Source organism: Thalassophryne amazonica, chromosome 5 (assembly GCF_902500255.1).
Source record: "Thalassophryne amazonica chromosome 5, fThaAma1.1, whole genome shotgun sequence".
NCBI lineage: Eukaryota > Metazoa > Chordata > Actinopteri > Batrachoidiformes > Batrachoididae > Thalassophryne > Thalassophryne amazonica.
This window is the reverse complement of record NC_047107.1, coordinates 38,445,388-38,459,673: the sequence shown is the minus strand read 5'-3', so window position 1 is coordinate 38,459,673 and position 14,286 is coordinate 38,445,388. Positions and strand designations below refer to the sequence as shown.

The window sequence follows — 14,286 nt, the reverse complement described above, 5'->3', positions numbered from 1 at the left end:
GTTCTCTTTTAGTTCTTTGACGAGCTGGATTAGGTGTTTTCCATTAAACAAGAGTGCTGAGGTCAACTGAACACAACTCGCAAGATTAAAAATACATAATGCTAATCTCCAGGTGCTGCATAGGGAAATACAAGTTAATTTAAGCTTAGAAAATGTGCAAATTCAAATTGAAGGTAATACAACTGATTTTATAGTTGTATTTCATTCAATTTAAGGATGTCCTGATCACGTTTTTGCCCCTGATCCAAGTCATTTACTACTGAGTATCTGCTGAAACTACTGAAAGTACATCAAAGTCACTGTCTTTGACAATGGAACTGCTCTGCAATGCATTCAGAAAAAATGTCCACCAATCCAAGTTGATCCTAAATGTTTGTATTTACTTTTAAACAAATGAATTAAATTAAAGTTTTGCTGCTCTTCTCACTTCCACTTAGTGCTGAATTATAATAGTAAAACGAAAACACTCATTGATAGATTGAACCATGGACTGTGTTTTAGTGGTTTAAAATTCATTCATCCTTATTATTATTCTTATTATTATGAAAAGCTCTCTTAAATATGTCATCATATAACCAACTGATTATATCAAAATATACTTTACATTAAGAGAAAACAGGAAATAAGAAATCCTCATATATGAGATGTTGCTGTTGAATAATTTTTGTGTTGCTGGCTTAATTGCTAAATTATTAAAGTGCACGAAAATCTTAAGGATTATTCACGGGTTTACAGCCTTTTCACCTCATCAATTGAAAACAATCAGTAAAAATAGCAAGCCATGACATTTCAAAAGCCAGAACTAGATCAACTGTGAGGAATTTCCAAGATAAGTGGCTTAAGATAATCATTTACTGTCAGAATTATGTGATTAATCTTGTCTTTTTGAAACAGTATTCACATGGATTCCCTCAGCATCATTGCTGAATGTGAAGGTGAGAGAGACGTCAGATAGTCTGAGTTTGAGACGGTCCTGGATCAAGACTAAGATCCAGCCTTGGACTCAGCCTTCAAGAGTTAGTCCATTTCTGTTGAACAAGTGGCTCTACTCTACTCTTTTCTACTCTCCTATTTTACGCTTCCTTTTTAGATATTTAGATATACCTTTGTACACTGGCATAGTTTCACCTTAGAATTGGAATATAATATATAAGATATACTTTACTGAATTTTCATGTCAAACTTGTTCACAGAAGTGATCATCTCAGCAGTCACATTCATGTCTGGGACCTCAGCCTTTGAGATTGAGAGACACCTGGCAAGACCTTAGGTCAGGATCTTCAACTCCAGTCCTCGAGGGCCGGTGTCCTGCAACTTTTAGATGTGTCACTGCTTCAACACACCTGAGTTAAATAGCACTCTGGAGAACTTGGCTGGCTGCATACTGACAAGGTAATTCATCTATTTGATTCAGGTGTGTTGGACCAGAGACACATCTAAAAGGTGCAGGACACCGGGTCTCGAGGACTGGAGTTATAGACCCCTGCCTTAGGTTGTCCTGAGGTCATTGGACAGAGGGCTTTGGAGATGCCGATACCTTTGAAGGAGAACAAGGCTGAATCTCAATTCTACCCCTTGGCCCTTTCCCTTACCCCTTCCCCTCCGTTTTGCGCGGGCACGAGAGACAGAGGGGTGTCTCAATTCTCTTTTTGGAGCGAGGCGGAGGGGTAGGCGGAGGGCTTCAAACCCCTCTGTCTGGAGTGAATCGGGATGCACACTCTGTTTGGAGGGGTAGGAGGAACTTACTGCTGTCTCCGAAAAAACAAACATGGCGCTGAAAGAACCGCACAAATGAAGCAGCTTTCATTACAAATTACACTGTTTAGAAAGTTATAACTTGCCAAAAAAACTTTACAGGCAGTTGCCTATGACAGTATGCTGCTGGATGCATGTTACGTCTATTGTTGTTCTGAAGAATATCGTAACTTCGCTCGTGCGCTGAGACGTTATAATGCATATACACACGAACACTACAATAAGACACTTTTATTTCTCACAACGGAGAAATTCATGATAAAGCATAAGCACGTTAATTTGTATTTTCATAAATCTTTGGATAATATCAATCCCTGCTGTTGGATTTCAAGGTCTGTAACGTGTGTGTATTTTGTAAACAAACAGGGAGCCCTGAACACACTCACCTCCTAATAAGCTTTCAGGCAGAAAATGAGAAGTTTCATCAATGGGAATAAGTTGGAAAATATATACACACATATGTATATGTGTAACACATAACCTGACATCCTAATAGACTGCTATTATTTGTCAAGGAAATTTCTAAAGGAAATAGGGCTGGTTGCAAAAAGTGGGAGAATTTGAAAAAGAAATATCAGGTTAACAGAACTAGATGCAGCCCGTAAACATACAGAGGTGCTGATCATATAATTAGAATATCATGAAATCATCATTTATTTCAGTAGTTCCATTCAAAAAGTGAAACTTGTATACATTCATTGCACACAGATAGGGCTGTCACAATTATTACAATATTCGTCAATCGCGATTATTTTTCATATTCGTGATTATTTTTCATATTCGCGATTACCGTGAATTATTTATTTTATCCACAAAGCATAAAACGACTCAGAATCTGACGTCATTGTGCTGCAGCCTCGCTCTCGTCTTAAGGCAGGACAATAACATGGAGACTGAAGAGCGACCCGTCCTGCCGTTTGGATAAGACGGCCGATTAAAACAGTGGCCGTCTTCTTCAAAAGCCGTCTAAAATGCGGAGCTGTCGTGTGTGTGTCTGTGTGTGTGTGTGCGCATTCGCACAGAGTCAACAGGCTGCAGAATGCGAGGGAGGGGGTGCGTGAGGGAGATTCCTGAATGCAGGCGCGACATGTTACAGTCTGAGAGCCATCAGTGCGCATCGAGCGCGGAACAAAGAGAGGATTTTAACCCGAGTGAACAAGTTAAAAAAAAAAAAAAACGTGAAGCTGCCTTTACTTCTCTCTGAACTTTCTCTGAAGGTGTGATTCTGCCGTTACCGTCCTGTTCACACCATGTGCGCGTCCTATGCTGAATTATGAGATCATGAGATGAAATAAACGGTCAAACAGCTTTAAAAACATATTTAAAAAATGAGAATATATGAATGAACTGAGCCACAAAAAAAAAAAAAAAAAACCCCTGACATGGAGAAGCTGTGGTGATGTTCAGACGCACAGATCACAAAAAGCACGTGAGAACTCTGAACTTTAACAGCTGTTATTTTCCAAAGGTATTTATTTGTTCAATCTTGAGCTTAATGCAGTGTTTAAGCACAAAATGTAACTGATGAGGAGAAACAATTTCAGAAATGCAACAGAAACAACCACAAATCAGAAAAAGTTTGGACTGTATGTAAAATGAAATAATGTTGCACCATTCCCAGTTTCTCCACTCACAGAAGCCAAACATTCTTCCAGAGTTGTGTAATTATACTACAATAGTAGAATATAAAGAAGGGGGAAAAAAGAAAAAAAAAAAAAGACAATATTCGTCAATCGCAATTATTTGTCTGACAATTAATCGTCTCCAGAAATTCCTAATCGTGACAGCCCTACACACAGACTGATATATTTCAAGTGTTTATTTATTTTAATTACTAATTAATTAATTACTAATCAATCAATTAATGATTAGTCAAAAATATTAATTATTACTAATGTTGATTAATTATTATTAGCATTATTAACATTAATCAATTAGTAACTGATTATTAATACTATTAATTATTATTATTATAAATTATAAATTAATTAAATTAATTAACATGACATGATTGCGATGCGTCAAAGAAATCTGTGACTTCTATTTCTTTGCATTTATGCAGAAAGGCGAGAAAATAAAAAGAGCAAACAGGCTACTGCAACAAGTTGCATTTCGGTTGCCATGTTAACAAACAGTGAAGACGGCAGTTTGACACAGGCAGTTTTTTTTTTCTCCAAAGGCGGAGGGGTGTCAATTCATAGGGCTAGAGGCATACCCCTTCACCTTACCCCTTGTTTTAAAGGGGTAGGCGTAGGGGTAGGGGGGTAGAGCCAAGGGGAAGAAGTACAAAAGAGAATTGAGATTGGGGGCAATCAGGGTCCGTGTGCTTTCATCTTACTATAGGTTGTGAGACCTGACACCAGCAAGTGAGATTAGGTTGTCTTTCGTACTTGGCTTTTTACAGACAATTTGGGTATCACTAACTTTGCACCAAACTGGAGCAGTTAGTGATGTACTTGCACTGTGAGGGAAACATCAGCCATGTAGAACTCTTCCCTTGAGAATCTAAAAAGGCCAAGGAGGGCACTCGCATGTCACCTGACTGCAACAAAACATGGCTCCTTTCAGGAGGTTTGGATGGCTCAGCATCTGCTGGGAATTGCCAACCAGGAAACAAGGAAGTTCAATAGTGGGTTCTTACAGAATCCTTTGATTTTTAGGAACGTTAAGTCAGCCAGTCATGGGAGAAAGCACACTGCAGTGAGAAACCTGTCAGCTTAGAAAATACTCATTTAACTTGATGATTCCAACCCCGAGTAGTGCAGTGTGCACAAAGCCAGTGTAGATCTGCAAATCTACAGGATCTGATGGATGTGTGCTATTTACAATTGCAACAGCTCATAGAAACCAAGAGGAAAGTGAGGCAAAGAAATACAAACAGTATGGCACTCTATGGTAAATCTGCATGGAGTAGACAGTTCTCAAAAACTGAGTGACTGTGCAAGAAGTAGAAGAGTGAGGAAAGCCACCAAGACCCAGACAACTCAGAACAAGTTGTAGGCTTACATAGCTGTGATTGGAGAAATTATGCACAGTGCAAGCTTTGCATTTTGTATCATCAGTTATCCATCTTCATGATGAAGTGTATAGAGGAGGATTTTCTTAAAAAGAAGACCTGAAAGTTTAGCACTCAGTTTTTGAGATCTGTCTACTCCATGCAGATTTACCATAAAGTGCCATACTGTTTGTATTTCTTCATAATTAATGTAAATAAAGTCCAAAACATATTCAGTGGCAGCTTTACCATCAGAGAGCCTTGTCCACAACTACCACAAAACACTCCAAGCTGTCATTGATGTTAAAGGGGACAACACACGGTATTAAGAAAAGGAGTATGGAAACTTTTGATCAGGGTCATTTGGGTAGTTTGTGTTGTCATTATGATTTAAAAAAGAGTAAACCTGGTTGTTGACAATAAATGGCTTCACCCAACCACTAAACATGAGTGAAAAAAGTTTTTATGTTATCATTCATATTCTCTGAAAAATGGCCAAAAAAAAAAAAGAATTTAACAAAATTCCGCTAGGGTATGTACACTTTTGAGCACAACTGTACACACACACATATATATATATATATATATATATATATATATATATATATATACACACACACACAGTGGTGGGCACAGCTAACCAAGAAGTTAGCTTCAATAACTGGTAATCAGCTAACTGAAAAGTTGTGTTTTTTAACGCTAAACTGATAAACCTATCTTAACTTACTGATAAACTTATCTACTAAAACTTATGGGAAGCTACAGATAACATAACTTTCAATTTTGCCTCAAATACGCTCTCAACTACTAAGAAAATGAAACACCGCCAAAGCTTCTAACAGAACCAACAGATCACAAAACGATCAACAACGATCACAAACCCAAACAGAGCTAGCACTTGTCTTTGTGCACTCTGCCCCTGCTGTAGAGAAGCGTCATCTACCCTGACAGGATACAATGGTCCAGTGATGAGGCAGAGGTCTTGAAATGGAAAGCAGGTTTGAATTATGGTTTTGCTTTATAAATAAATTATTCCAGATAGAATAACTACATTAATGTAAACTCTTAAAATGTACAAAGTGATATATAACACATACTGTTCATTTTAAAATAATGCACTAATTCTGAAGATTTGAACATCAACACACAGATGCCCAGAGGGGATTATGGGTAAACTAAGCCTCCGCTCATACTGATTGGTTTATTCATTCATTCTATGTAAAAATCAACACAAGTGAATCAATGTAACGTGTTGGTGTTTACAAATAAATGTGCTTTTGTAAAATATGTCATTTTTTTCATTTGTATAAAAAAAAAAAAAGAATTTTTCAAGATTCCGCTAGACAGCGCCTAAGCGCACGCGTGATGACATCACAACACTATCCAGTTAGGGAGAAAGGTTTCTTTCAATAACAAGACTGCCAGAAACCTTTCTTGTGTGGTTGGAATTGTGCGGCGATAGGAACCGCCTTTTGAATGCTTGAATAACGATGTCAGTCGCACAAAGAAATCAAATAATAGTCAAAACATGTTTGGTGCGGTGTCATAACCATGGAATATAGACCTGGAATGGACATCATGACTAGCGGCGTGCTGCACAGCGGCCATTACTAAGGGTGGAGAGAGCGCCTTAGGCCAGTTATGGCACCTCTTAAACAGAAGCGAAATGAGAGAAAAAAGGCAGCCAGTGTTTCGCCATCAACTGCACTAAAATGAACTGTACAATAGCCTTAATGTAGAGTAATTATGTAAAACAAATGTCTATTTTAAAGTCCTCATGTCGTCACAGGCGGCATTAAAATTTTAACAGTGTGGTTGGGAGGATGGGGGTGGTACTTTTTACCCTGACTGAGGGTCAAAAGTCATAAATTCTGAATGGCTTTATATCTACTTGTAATAAAATGTTAGTAAAAATCATATACGAGGTGTATTAGAAAAGTATCCGACCTTATTTTTTTCAAAAACCATATGGATTTGAATCACGTGTGAATACATCAGACATGCTTGAACCCTCGTGGGCATGCAAGAGTTTTTCACGCCTGTCGGTTACGTCATTTGCCTGTGGGCAGTCTTTGAGTGAGGAGTCGTCCCACGCTCGTCGATTTTTTTCATTGTTTAGGAATGGCTCAGAGACTGTTGCTTTGTTTGATAAAAAATTTTTCAAAACTGTAAGGCACAACTGAGTGGACACCATTCAATAAATTCAGCTGGTTTTCGGTAAAAATTTTAACGGCTGATGAGATTTTGGTCTGGTAGTGTCGCTTTAAGGACTGCCCACGGCGCCTGACGGCGATCTGCGCTTCGAGGCGGCAGCGTCTCGCCGTTTCAAGTTGAAAACTTCCACATTTCAGGCTCTGTTGACGCAGTAAGTCGTCAGAGAACAGAGGAACTTTCAGAAGAAGTCGGCATGAGGAGTTTATTCGGACATTCATTGTAACGGTCATTTTGTAAAGAAGAACGTGCGTGCAGAGTCGCATGTCGGCTGGACCCGACCGCGGGGGGTCGCGGCAGGAAAACACCTCCGTTGGAATCTTAACGGGCAAGTTGGAACATGCCAGCTGTTAAAACAATTTTCAAGTTACTCATTGTTGAAAGCCATCAAAAGCCGCCTGAATTTTACAAATGTCTTCAACACGGAGGTGTTTTTCTGGTCGCGGCGCACACAGATTTGCCGATCGTCACGGAAACGACTCGGCGAATTTGCGCGCACGTCTTTCATTACAAAATGACCTTTAACAGTGGAATGTCCACATAAACTCCTCATGCCGGCCTCTTCTGAATCTTCTCTGTTCTCCTCACGACGTCCTGGGTCAACAGAACCTTAAATTAGGATGATTTCAGCTCGAAACAGCCAGACAACGTCGCCTGGGAGCGCTGCGCGACGTCCCGCTCCGTGGGAAGTCCTTACACCGACAGAAACACCCCATAATCTCTCATCAGCCGTTAAACTTTTCACAGAAAACCAGCTTAATTTCTCGAATAGTGTCCACTCGGATATTCCTCACAGGTCCAGAAAAAATTTTGATAAAGCAACGCGCGCCGTCTCGAGCCGCGTGTGAAACAAAGGAATTCAGCCGAGAGGGCGGGACCACATCTCACTCAAGGCCTGCCCACAGGGAAATGACGTCACCGACGCGTGAAAAAACTCACGCATGCGCACGAGGTGTTCAAGCATGATTGGTGTAATCGCATGTCATTCAAATCCATATAGTTAAAAAAAAAAAATAAAAGGGTCGGTTTATTATCTAAGAGACCTCGTATATGTTGTTGTCATTAAAGACTAGCAATAATATACTATAATAATATGGAAAAAGCAGCAAGGTAAATGAGCACAATGGCAGGGCATACTTCAGATTTATATTTTAATACATAAGGATTTTTATCCAGGCATGTATGGGTTCATTAGAGCTTTTAATCAACTTGACTACAACTTATAAGGCTTCAGTTATAAAATCCATCGAGAATTATGATGACAGGGAAAAAAAAACCATCACAGTAAATGAACAGAATGGCATATTTTTCCCCAAATTTCCACACTTTACATAAATTTTTTTTTCTACCCAGACATGTATGGGTTCATTAGAAAGAGCAATTAAAGGGCTTTAAAACATGTCTAATTTTATTAAAATCTGTTAACAATAAACTACATAGAGTGAGAAAAGCAGCACAGTTGTCATAATTCCCAAATTTCTGCATTTTTACATAAAAGTTTTTTTTTTCACCCACACATGCATAGGTTTCATTGGAAAGAGCTTTCAAAGGGCTTTAAAACAAGCCTACATTTATTCAACTCTGTTAGAAATAGCGACGCTAGTGCGAAAAAAGCGGTCAGTTTATTATTTATGATCTGCACATCTCCACCCTTACAATGGCACCCGCCCTGTCTTGAGCGACGGTGATAGACTGAGGCGCGCACATCCATTCCAGGTCTCTATTTATGTTATATCATAAACATCATTTATTATATATATATATATATATATATATATATATATATATGACTGCCTGTGTATTCTCCAAGATGGTTGATCACAACGTGAAAGCTTTGTGGGACTTTCTGAATATTTTGTGACTATATCTAAAGGCCCTCTTTTTGTGCTGCTCACTACAACAATTCTGGATTAGAATTTTATTCAAACCATAAATTAACCACAGTCACATCACCATATGTGTACTTAAATGTGTAGTTTTTGAGTCATGCACACAGACACAAAGATCCAGTTACAATTAAAGCAGACAGGGGACAGGGTTGAGAGTAATGACACATAAGAGTAAAAAAAGAGGAAATTCAGTGGTTTTTCAATTTCAAAATGTGAGGTCTGTTTGTACAAGTCCACTATTTTTGCACCTGCAGGAGGCTGTATGTTCAGACACAGGCAAGCAAACACAAAGAGAAAATCTACAGTTCTCCATCTGATACAGTGGGAAAATACAATAAAAGAAAACAGATGATTATCACGAAAATGTCATTTTCAGCCTCTAATCTGCACCCTCCTGTTGCCTCAGGTGGCAGAGCCACCTTTTATCTTCAGAGGTGAAGGTTTTTAAAAGACACCGTGAAGAACAGGGCAGGGAGCTCCACACCACAACAAAGACACCTGTCTGTCACACACCGTCCCAAAACTGATCCCACCTACACCCACCTGCTGAGACACAAAGCCACAGACCCACATAATCACACATTCTGGCACCCTCGTGCACGTGGAGACAACACACGGTGGCTTTAGACAAAAAGGGTTGGGGTTTTTTTATGGCCAACCAAAAATCATTCTTATTACTTCATCACACAAAGGCAACAGCAGCAAAATAAGACATCATTAAAGTTGTTTTCCATAAGAAGGCAGCGAGGGAAGAAATACACTTCAAAGCAAATCAAGCAACTGGTTTTCAAAGCTCATGTTTAAACTAGATTGTTAAACTGAAAGTTAACATGCACAAATATTCGGCTTCATTATTGAGTAACAGGTTACAAATGTGGGCTGCAAAGTAATGATTCAAAAATTAATTAGGGTATAAAATATAAGAAAACTGCAAAAAAGGCCAATTACAATAATTTAAAATATGACATTTATCCTTGATCAGTTACTTTATTACAATTAATTGATAATTGAGTTGTGTTTTTACATAATTGGCTAACAGCCTTGTGAACTTCATTGCAGCACTAAACAACATTGTATTTTTAAACAGCATTAAATTTGTAATGCAATATTCCTGCAGAGACTGGACAGCAAAAATGTCGATGAGTGGATGAGTGAGTTAGTTATGCAAACAATAACTCAAAAACAATTCACAACTCAAAACTAAAAGAATGGGTACAAACCCGAATGCATCTGCTGAACTTTGATGCACCACATTATATCCCCATGTGTGCCACCTACTGGATGGTTAGTGGAAGCTTGTTAAATTATTCAAGATTAGAGAGAGAGAGAAACCGAATCCACTCTATTGTGTGTGAATATATTGTGGAGGACAAGGGTCTACTTAAAATCACATCAACATCACAGCCAACAATTGCACTTATGTTACCTATGTTATTCCATGTTGATAAGAGTATTGAAAATTTGGAAAATATCCCTTTAAGGTACATTTAGAACCGATTAAAAGAGTGCAAATATTTTGAGAATGATCGCAAAATTATTATTAACTATGGACAATCATTTGATTAAATAATTTCAGCAACTGAGACACACACACACACACATATATATATATATATATATATATATATTATATATATATATATATAGATATATATATATATATATATATATATATATATATATATAATAAATAAAAATAAAAGATTAATCCAGGTTTTGAGTATATTTCTTATTGTTACATGGGAAACAAGGTACCAGTAGATTCTCACAAATCCAACAAGACCAAGCATTCATGATATGCACACTCTTAAGGCTATGAAATTGGGCTATTAGTAAAAATAGTAAAAAAAAAAGTACAAAAGGGTGTGAATCAGGTGTCCCCTATTTAAGGATGAAGCCAGCACCTGTTGAACATGCTTTTCTCTTTGAAAGCCTGAGGAAAAGGGGACGTTCAAGACATTGTTCAGAAGAACAGCGTAGTTTGATTAAAAAGTTGATTGGAGAGGGGAAAACATATACGCAGGTGCAAAAAATTATAGGCTGTTCATCGACAATGATCTCCAATGCTTTAAAATAGACAACAACAAAAAACAGACGCGTGGAAGAAAATGGAAAACAACCATCAAAATGGATAGAAGAATAACTAACCAGAATGGCAAAGGCTCACCCATTGATCAGCTCCAGGATGATCAAAGACAGTCTGGAGGTACCTGCAAGTGCTGTGACAGTTAGAAGACGCCTGTGTGAAGCTAATTTATTTGCAAGAATCCCCCGCAAAGTCCCTCTGTGAAATAAAGACATGTGCAGAAGAGGTTACAATTTGCCAAAGAACACATCAACTGGCCTAAAGACAAATGGAGGAATATTTCGTGGACTGATGAGAGTAAAACTGTTCTTGTGGGTCCAAGGGCCGCAGACAGTTTGTGAGACGACCCCCAAACTCTGAATTCAAGCCACAGTTCACAGTGAAGACAGTGAAGCATGGTAGTGCAAGCATCATGATATGGGCATGTTTCTCCTACTATGGTGTTGGGCCTATATATCGCATACAAGGTATCATGGATCAGTTTGGATATGTCAAAATACTTGAAGAGGTCATGCTGCCTTATGCTGAAGAGGACATGCCCTTGAAATGGGTGTTTCAACAAGACAATGACCCAAAGCACACAAGTAAACGAGCAAAATCTTGGTTCCAAACCAACAAAATTTATGCCTCGCAGATGTGAAGAAATCATGAAGAACTGTGGTTATACAACTAAATACTAGTTTAGTGATTCACAGGATTGCTAAAAAAGCAGTTTGAACATAACAGTTTTGAGTTTGTAGCATCAACAGCAGATGCTACTATTATCGTGAACACCCCCTTTTCTACTTTTTTTAATAATAGCCCAATTTCATTGCCTTAAGAGAGTGCATATCATGAATGCCTGGTCTTGTTGGATTTGTGAGAATCTACTGAATCTACTGGTACCTTGTTTTTCATGTAACAATAAGAAATATACGCAAAACTGGATTAATCTTTTTAGTCACATAGCACTACTATTACTCTGAACACTGTGCTCAAACGTTTACATACCCTGGCAGAATCTTTGTTTTTTGGCCATTTTTCAGAGAATATGAATGACAACACAAAAACTTTTTTTTCCACTCATGGTTCGTGGTTGGGTGAAGCCATTTATTGTCAAACAACCTGCACACAATTTCTTCAATCACAGCCATGTAAGCCCATAACTTCTCCTGGGTTGTCTGGGTGTCTTGGTGGCTTTCCTCACTATTCTCCTTCTTGCACAGTCACTCAGTTTTTGAGATCTGTCTACTCCATGCAGATTTACCATAAAGTGCCATACTGTTTGTATTTCTTCATAATTAATGTAAATAAAGTCCAAAACATATTCAGTGGCAGCTTTACCATCAGAGAGCCTTGTCCACAACTACCACAATACACTCCAAGCTGTCACTGATGTTAAAGGGGGCAACACACGGTATTAAGAAAAGGAGTATGGAAACTTTTGATCAGGGTCATTTGGGTAGTTTGTGTTGTCATTATGATTTAAAAAGAGTAAACCTGGTTGTTTGACAATAAATGGCTTCACCCAACCACTAAACATGAGTGAAAAAAAAGTTTTTATGTTATCATTCATATTCTCTGAAAAATGGCCAAAAAAAAAATTAACAAAAATTCCGCTAGGGTATGTACACTTTTGAGCACAACTGTATATATATATATATAATATATATATATATATATATATATATATATACATACACACACACACACACACACACACACACACACACACACACACACACACACACACACACACACACACACTGATGGGCACAGCTAACCAAAAAGTTAGCTTCAATAACTGGTAATCAGCTAACTGAAAAGTTGTGTTTTTTAACGCTAAACTGATAAACATTAACTTACTAAAAACCTATGGGAAGCTACAGAGAACGATAACTTTCAATTTTGGCCTCAAATACGCTCTCAATTACTAAGAAAAATGATTTGAGTTTAAACACCCGCCAAGCTTCTAACAGACCACAGCAATCACAAACAAAAACAGAGGATAACACTTGTCTTTGTGGCACTCTGCCTCCTGCTGTAGGGAAGCGTCATCTACCATGACAGGATACAATGGTCCAGTGATGAGGCAGAGGTCTTGAAATGGAAGCAGGTTTTGAAATTATGGTTTTGCTTATAATTAAAATAATTATTCCAGATAGAATAACTACATTAATGTAAAACTCTTAAAATGTACAAAGTGATATATAACACATACCTGTTAATTTAAAATAATGCACTAATTCTGAAGATTTGCACATCAACACACAGATGCCCAGGGGGATTATGGGTAAACTAAGCCTCCACTCATACTGATTGGTTTATTCATTCATTCTATGTAAAATCAACACAAAGTGAATCAATGTAACGTGTTGGGTTTACAAATAAATGTGCTTTTGTAAAATATGTCTTTTTTTCATTGTATAAACAAACAAAACAAACAATTTTTCAAGATTCCGCTAGACAGCGCCTAGCGCACGCATGATGGCAATCACAACACTATCCAGTTAGGGAGAAAGGTTTCTTTCAATAACAAGAACTGCCAAAACCTTTCTTGAGTGTGGTTGGAATTGTGCGGCGATAGGAAACCGCCTTTTGAATGCTTGAATAACGATGTCAGTCGCACAAAGAAATCAATAATAGTCAAAACATGTTTGGTGCAGTGTCATAACCATGGAATATAGACCTGGAATGGACATCACGACTAGCGGCGTGCTGCACGGCGGCCATTACTAAGGGTGAGAGAGCGCCTTAGGCCAGTTATGGCAGCTGTTAAACAGAAGCGAAATGAGAGGAAAAAAGGCAGCCAGTGTTTCGCCATCAACTGCACTAAAATGAACTGTACAATAGCCTTAATGTAGAGTAATTATGTAAAACAAATGTCTATTTTAAAGTCCTCATGTTGTCACAGGCGGCATTAAAATTTTAACAGTGTGGTTGGGGGTGGTACTTTTTACCCTGACTGAGGGTCAAAAGTCATAAATTCTGAATGGCTTTATATCTACTTGTAATAAAAATGTTAGTAAAAATCATATATATGTTGTCATTAAAAGACTAGCAATAATATACTATAATAATATGGAAAAAGCAGCAAGGTAAATGAGCACAATGGCAGGGCATACTTCAGATTTATATTTTAATACATAAGGATTTTTTATCCAGGCATGTATGGGTTCATTAGAGCTTTTAATCAACTTGACTACAACTTATAAGGCTTCAGTTATAAAAATCCATCGAGAATTATGATGACAGGGAAAAAAAAACCCATCACAGTAAATGAACAGAATGGCATATTTTTCCCCAAATTTCCACCTTTACCATAAAATATTTTTTTCTAAACCCAGACATGTATGGTTCATTAGATAGAG

General features: G+C 37.9%; 1 protein-coding gene across 5 annotated transcripts in view; it reads right to left on the bottom strand.

Annotated features, from left to right (window-relative positions):
* rtkn (rhotekin) overlaps window positions 1–14,286 on the bottom strand; it is a 318,614-nt gene that overhangs the window by 206,583 nt on the left and 97,745 nt on the right. The gene's annotated exons all lie outside the window — the stretch shown is intronic.